This window comes from Ranitomeya variabilis, chromosome 5, assembly GCF_051348905.1.
Source record: "Ranitomeya variabilis isolate aRanVar5 chromosome 5, aRanVar5.hap1, whole genome shotgun sequence".
NCBI classification, from domain to species: Eukaryota; Metazoa; Chordata; class Amphibia; order Anura; family Dendrobatidae; genus Ranitomeya; species Ranitomeya variabilis.
Window position 1 is genome coordinate 519,675,413 of NC_135236.1, and position 7,096 is coordinate 519,682,508.

The window sequence follows — 7,096 nt, forward strand, 5'->3', positions numbered from 1 at the left end:
CCCTTGTAGGTTGTGAGCCCTCGTGGGCAGGGTCCTCTTTCCTCCTGTACCAGTTGTGACTTGTATTGTTTAAGATTACTGTACTTGTTTTTATTATGTATACCCCTCCTCACATGTAAAGCACCATGGAATAAATGGCGCTATAATAATAAATAATAATAATAACATGGCTCCACTGCCCCTATATATAGTATGAAGGTCCCCACTGCCTCACATATATAGTATGAAGGTCCGCACTTCCCCTCATATTTATTATGATGGTCCCCACTGCCCCCTGTATCTAGTATGATGGTCCCCAATGCTCGCATACAGTATGATGGTCCACACCTCCATCCATATATATAACATGATGGCACCAGTTCCCATATATATATATATATATATATATATATATATATATATATATATATATATATATATATATATATATATATATATAGTCATGGCCAAAAGTATTGACACCCCTGCAATTCTGTTAGATAATACTCAGTTTCTTCCTCAAAAATGATTGCAATCACAAATTCTTTGGTATTATCTTCATTTAATTTGTCTTAAATGAAAAAACACAAAAGGGAATGAAGCAAAAAGCTAAACATTGATCATTTCACACAAAACTCCAAAAATGGGCCAGACAAAAGTATTGGCACCCTCAGCCTAATACTTGGTTGCACAACCTTTAGCCAAAATAACTGCGACCAACCGCTTCTGGTAACCATCAATGAGTTTCTTACAATGCTCTGCTGGAATTTTAGACCATTCTTCTTTGGCAAACTGCTCCAGGTCCCTGATATTTGAAGGGTGCCTTCTCCAAACTGACATTTTTAGATCTCTCCACAGGTGTTCTATGGGATTCAGGTCTGGACTCATTGCTGGCCACCTTAGAAGTCTCCAGTGCTTTCTCTAAAACCATTTTCTAGTGCTTTTTGAAGTGTGTTTTGGGTCATTGTCCTGCTGGAAGACCCATGACCTCTGAGGGAGACCCAGCTTTCTCACACTGGGCCCTACATTATGCTGCAAAATTTGTTGGTAGTCTTCAGACTTCATAAAGCTATGCACACGGTCAAGCAGTCCAGTGCCAGAGGCAGCAAAGTAACCCCAAAACATCAGGGAACCTCCGCCATGTTTGACTGTAGGGACCGTGTTCTTTTCTTTGAATGCCTCTTTTTTTCTCCTGTAAACTCTATGTTGATGCCTTTGCCCAAAAAGCTCTACTTTTGTCTCGTCTGACCAGAGAACATTCTTCCAAAACGTTTTAGGCTTTTTCAGGTAAGTTTTGGCAAACTCCAGCCTGGCTTTTTTATGTCTCGGGGTAAGAAGTGGGGTCTTCCTGGGTCTCCTACCATACAGTCCCTTTTCATTCAGACGCCGACGGATAGTACGGGTTGACACTGTTCTACCCTCGGACTGCAGGGCAGCTTGAACTTGTTTGGATGTTAGTCGAGGTTCTTTATCCAACATCCGCACAATCTTGCGTTGAAATCTCTTGTCAATTTTTCTTTTCCGTCCACATCTAGGGAGGTTAGCCACAGTGCCATGGGCTTTAAACTTCTTGATGACACTGCGCACAGTAGACACAGGAACATTCAGGTCTTTGGAGATAGACTTGTAGCCTTGAGATTGCTCATGCTTCCTCACAATTTGGTTTCTCAAGTCCTCAGACAGTTCTTTGGTCTTCTTTCTTTTCTCCATGCTCAATGTGGTACACACAAGGACACAGGACAGAGGTTGAGTCAACTTTAATCCATGTCAACTGGCTGCAAGTGTGATTTAGTTATTGCCAACACCTGTTAGGTGCCACAGGTAGGTTACAGGTGCTGTTAATTACACAAATTAGAGAAGCATCACATGATTTTTCGAACAGTGCCAATACTTTTGTCCACCCCCTTTTTTATGTTTGGTGTGGAATTATATCCAATTTGGCTTTAGGACAATTCTTTTTGTGTTTTTTCATTTAAGACAAATTAAATGAAGATAATAATAACAAAGAATTTGTGTTTGCAATCATTTTCAGGAAGAAACTGAGTATTATCTGACAGAATTGCAGGGGTGTCAATACTTTTGGCCATGACTGTATATATATATATATATATATATATATATATATATATATATATATTGTAGCGTGGCTAAAGGTAGTCTAGTCGACGGGAGATATGTGTCACATAGGTGGCTTGTCGCTGTGATGTAACCATAGCTATCTATATGTGTTTCAGGACCTGTGGTGATGTCATAACCACATGTCTAATCATGTGATGGGTTTCTGGGTGTGGTTAGATCTGTAAAAGAAAGCCTAATGCTTAACACAAGAGATATGTGTGGAGGTGATAGCCCAGAGTGTGTTAAGGCTCCAGGACTGAGCCTGAAGGACTGGACACTTGTTTTCCCTTTCCCTGAGCTAAGGGCTATTTGTTTTCTGTTTTGCTATGTGGTTTATGGAGCAATAAACCCTTTGAACTTTTAATGCAACGTGCCTCCTGAGTGTCAACCGTCGAACCTGAGCGAGTGAAACCCTACAATTGGTGGTAGACATGCGGGCAGCGTTCCCAGCGGAGATGTAAGTCTACTATTGAATGTCCTGGGTCAAGTCTGTTGTAAGCCAGCAAGCATTGCCGGGGAAAAAGGAGGACCTGTTACAATCACAGCAGGAGCAACGGCAGCAGATACAGCAAGAGACCAACAAGCTGTTGATGCAGCAGATACAACAGAGCCAGCAGGAGCAATGGCAGGAGATACAACAGAGCCAGCAGGAGCAATGGCAGCAGATGCAGCTTCTGGCAACCGCCATCCAGGGCAAGACGAGTGCCCAAACCCCAGGTCTGGCAGATGACACCCACGTTCGGAAGACGGTAAGACGCGCATTGCAGAAAATAACTCTCGGTGATGATGTTGAGGCCTTCCTGATGGTGTTTGAGAGGGTCGCTGAGAGGGAAAAACTTCCGCCAGAGCAGTGGGCAGAGGTATTGGCGCCTTACCTGACGGGGGAACCTCAGAAGGCGTACTATGATTTGACCTTGCAGGATGCCAAGGAGTATCACAAATTGAAAGCAGTGATTCTCGCACTTTTGGGGGTGACACTGACTGCTAGGGCACAGCGAATTCACTGCTGGGCCTATCACCGGGACAAACTGCCTCGCTCCCAAAAGTTTGACCTATTGCACCTGGTCCAGAAATGGCTGCAGCCAGAATCCTCTACGCCTGCACAGATGGTAGAACGGGTGATGATGGATCGGTTTGTGCATTCCCTCCCGAGGTCCTTACAGACTTGGGTTGCCCAGGGTGATCCCCAGAATGCCGACGAACTGATCGGACTGGTTGAGAGATACCAAGGGATGGAAGGCTCCTTCGGGAGGCAGTCCATGCCGTACTGAGGTTCCCAGAAAGGTGCTGAGTCCCAAAAAGGGGTGGGGCGTCCAAGGTCACAAAGGGCGGGGGAGGTGGTGCCCAAGGTCCCTACGGGTGATATTATTTGCTGGAGGTGCCACCGGCCAGGACATATAGCTGCCCGTTGTTCCCAGACCACTGAGCAGATGGACTGCAGCATGGGACGCCGTAGTTCATACTATGCATATCCAGCCTGAACTCTCCACCCAATGAGGGGCCTCAAGCTTGTCCCGTAAAGGTGAACGGTCGAGCAGTAATGGCGCTGTTAGACTCAGGGAGCTTAGTGACCCTGATGAGGGCCACTTTCCCTCTCCACCTGCTCCCGGGAAAGAAGGTCGGCGTGCGGTGCATACATGGTGATGCAAAGGACTACCCTATGGCCAGGGTGGATATTGAAACGGTGTGTGGCACTGAGTCCCATGAAGTCGGCGTCGTTCGGGACTTGTTGCACCCTATAATTATTGGCCGGGATTTCTGTTTGTTTTTTGGATTTGTGGCGAAAGGTTTCTGAGGTCACTAGCAAGAGTAGGGAACCAATGAACCCTAAATAGGTATCCCAGAGACAGACAGGTTTCCTTTTTGTGTCCTGGTTGGGGATGAGGAGGAAGTGTCCCCTGCGTCTGACATTCTGGAGTTAGAGGTAACCGGTGAAAATTTTGGGACTGCCCAACATAGGGACCCCACTCTGAGGGAAGCCTTTAATAATGTCACAGGTATTAATGGGGTTGTACAGGAGCCGGGGGCAGACACAAGATTTCCCCATTTTCTGATGAATGGGGAGTTGTTGTACCGGGTCACGAAAATAAGGGAGGAGTTGGTAGAGCAGTTGGTAGTGCCGGGTCCATATAGACGGAAGGTGTTGGACATGGCGCATTCACACATCTTGGGTGGACATCTAGGGGTGGAAAAATTGCAGGAACGGGTTGTGCAGAGGTTCTATTGGCCTGGGTGTCACCGGGAAATAGTGAACTATTGCAGGTCCTGCCCTACATGTCAGCTAACTGCCCCCACTCCTTATTTCCGGAGCCCCCTTGTGCCCTTGCCCATTATTGAGGTGGCATTTGAGAGAATTGCCATGGACTTGGTCGGTCCCTTAGTTAAATCAGCCCGGGGCCATCAGTATATATTAGTCATCCTGGACTATGCCACACGCTATCCGGAGGCAAATCCCCTGAGAAATTCCTCCTCGAAGAGTATAGCCCGCGAGTTGGTCCATGTGTTTTCCCGGACAGGTCTGCCGAAGGAGATCCTGACTGACCAGGGGACACCTTTCATGAGCAAGGTGATGAGGGAGTTATGCAAAGTCCTGAAAATCTCCCAGTTGAGGACCTCGGTGTACCATCCCCAGTCAGATGGCCTTGTTGAGAGATTTAACAAGACACTGAAGAGCATGCTGAGAAAAGCTATAGAGAAAGACGGTAGAGACTGGGACTGTCTCTTACCATATCTGATGTTTTCCATTCGTGAAGTTCCACAGGCCTCCACAGGATTTTCACTGTTTGAGCTTCTATATGGCCGACATCCGCGAGGACTCCTGGATATAGCCAAGGAAACCTAGGAAGCCGAAGTCACGCCCCAAAGAAGCGTCATTGAGCATGTGGCCCTGATGCAGCAGAGGATTGCAAAGGTGATGCCTATCGTGAAAGAACACCTCCTCCAGGCACAAGAAGCTCAGGACAGGGTCTACAACCGGTCTGCAAGAGTTAGGCAGTGTAAACCAGGAGACCGAGTTCTTGTGTTAGTTCCGACGGTGGAGAGCAAGTTCTTGGCCAAATGGCAAGGGCCATATGAGGTCGTCGAGAAGCTCGGTGAGGTAAACTATAAAATTCACCAACCAGGAAGACGGAAACCAATCCAAGTCTTCCATGTCAACCTCATCAAGCCATGGCAAGATAGAGAGCCGGCAGTAACTCCATCTTTGCTAAGCAACCCAGAAGGTGAGGTTGGAGGGGTTACTATAGCGGAGACGCTATCAAAGGCCCAGCAACAGCAGTGCCGGGAGTTACTCCAAAAGAACAGGGACCTGTTTTCAGAGTTGCCGGGGTACACGAAGGTCATAGAGCATGAGGTCCTGACAGAGCCACATGTGCGGGTGAACGTGAAGCCCTATCCAATTCCTGAGGCCTGTCGAGAAGTAATCTCCAAGGAGGTGGAGCGTATGTTGAAGCTTGGAGTCATTGAGGAATCCAAGAGCGGTTGGTCGAGCCCAATTGTCCTGGTCCCAAAACTTGATGGGGAGTGGAGATTTTGCAACGACTATCGGAAGTTGAATGAGGTCTCCAAGTTCGACGCATATCCCATGCCCCGCGTTGATGAGCTCATCGAAAGACTTGGGCCCGCCAGGTATATAACCACCTTGGATTTGACGAAGGGGTATTGGCAGATCCCCATGGCACAGGAAGCCAAGGAGAAGACGGCGTTTTCTACACCAGATGTATGCTTCCAGTATGTCCGGATGCCGTTTGGCCTACAGGGAGCTCCGGCGACCTTGCAAAGGGCTATGGATAGAATCCTTGCACCCCATAAGCCATACGCTGCTGTGTACCTGGATGATATCGTCATCTTTACCCCGGACTGGGAGAGTCATCTGGAAAAAGTCCAAGCGGTGTTTGATGCTCTAAGGGAGGCGGGGTTTACAATAAACCCGAAGAAGTGTGCCTTGGGTAAGGAAGAAGCTAAGTACCTAGGCTATGTAGTGGGCCGTGGAGAAATAAAACCCCAAATCAGTAAAGTGGAGGCAATTCAAACATGGCCAAAACCACTTTCCAAAAAGCAAGTTAAAGCCTTTCTGGGGATCGTGGGATATTACAGGAGGTTCATCCCAAACTTCGCCACGGTGGCTGCGCCTCTGACTGATCTGCTAAAGGGGACAAAATCAGTAATGGTTAAATGGTCCGAAGAGACAGAGTCAGCCTTCCAAAAAATGAAAGAGGCTCTGTGTAAGCAACCCGTTCTGATGGCCCCAAACTTTAAGAAAGAGTTTATTCTTCAAACAGATGCCTCAGATATTGGGGTAGGAGCAGTCCTTTCCCAAGAGCTACATGGGGAGGAGCATCCTGTTCTCTATCTGAGTAGGAAACTGTCCTCGTCTGAAAAGAATTACTCAGTCGTAGAGAAGGAGTGTTTGGCCATAAAGTGGGCGGTGGACACATTAAGGTACTATCTGCTGGGACGTAAATTTAAACTGATATCCGACCATGCCCCACTTGGATGAGGGAAATGAAGGTTAAGAAATGCTAGGGTCACCTGTTGGTTCTTAGCCCTGCAGGACTTCAGTTTCCATGTGGAACATAGGGCCAGGAAGCTGTACGGTAATGCTGATGCCCTGTCAAGAATCCCTTGTCTAGTGGGGGAAAGTGCCAAGCCTCACGGCTTTAGGCAGAGTGGGGAGGTATGTAGCGTGGCTAAAGGTTGTCTAGTTGACGGGAGATATGTGTCACATAGGTGGCTTGTCGCTGTGATGTAACCATAGCTATCTATATGTGCTTCAGGACCTGTGGTGATGTCATAACCACATGTCGAATCAACCTCCCTAAATCTGACATTTCCCTCTCCGTGGGTGGCACCATAATAACACCTAGGCAGCAGGCACGCTGTCTGGGTGTCATGTTTGACTTCGATCTCTCCTTCACCTCCCACATACAATCTCTTGCCCGCTCGTGCCGCTTACACCTAAAGAACATCTCTAGAATCCGCCCTTTTCTCACCATGGAGA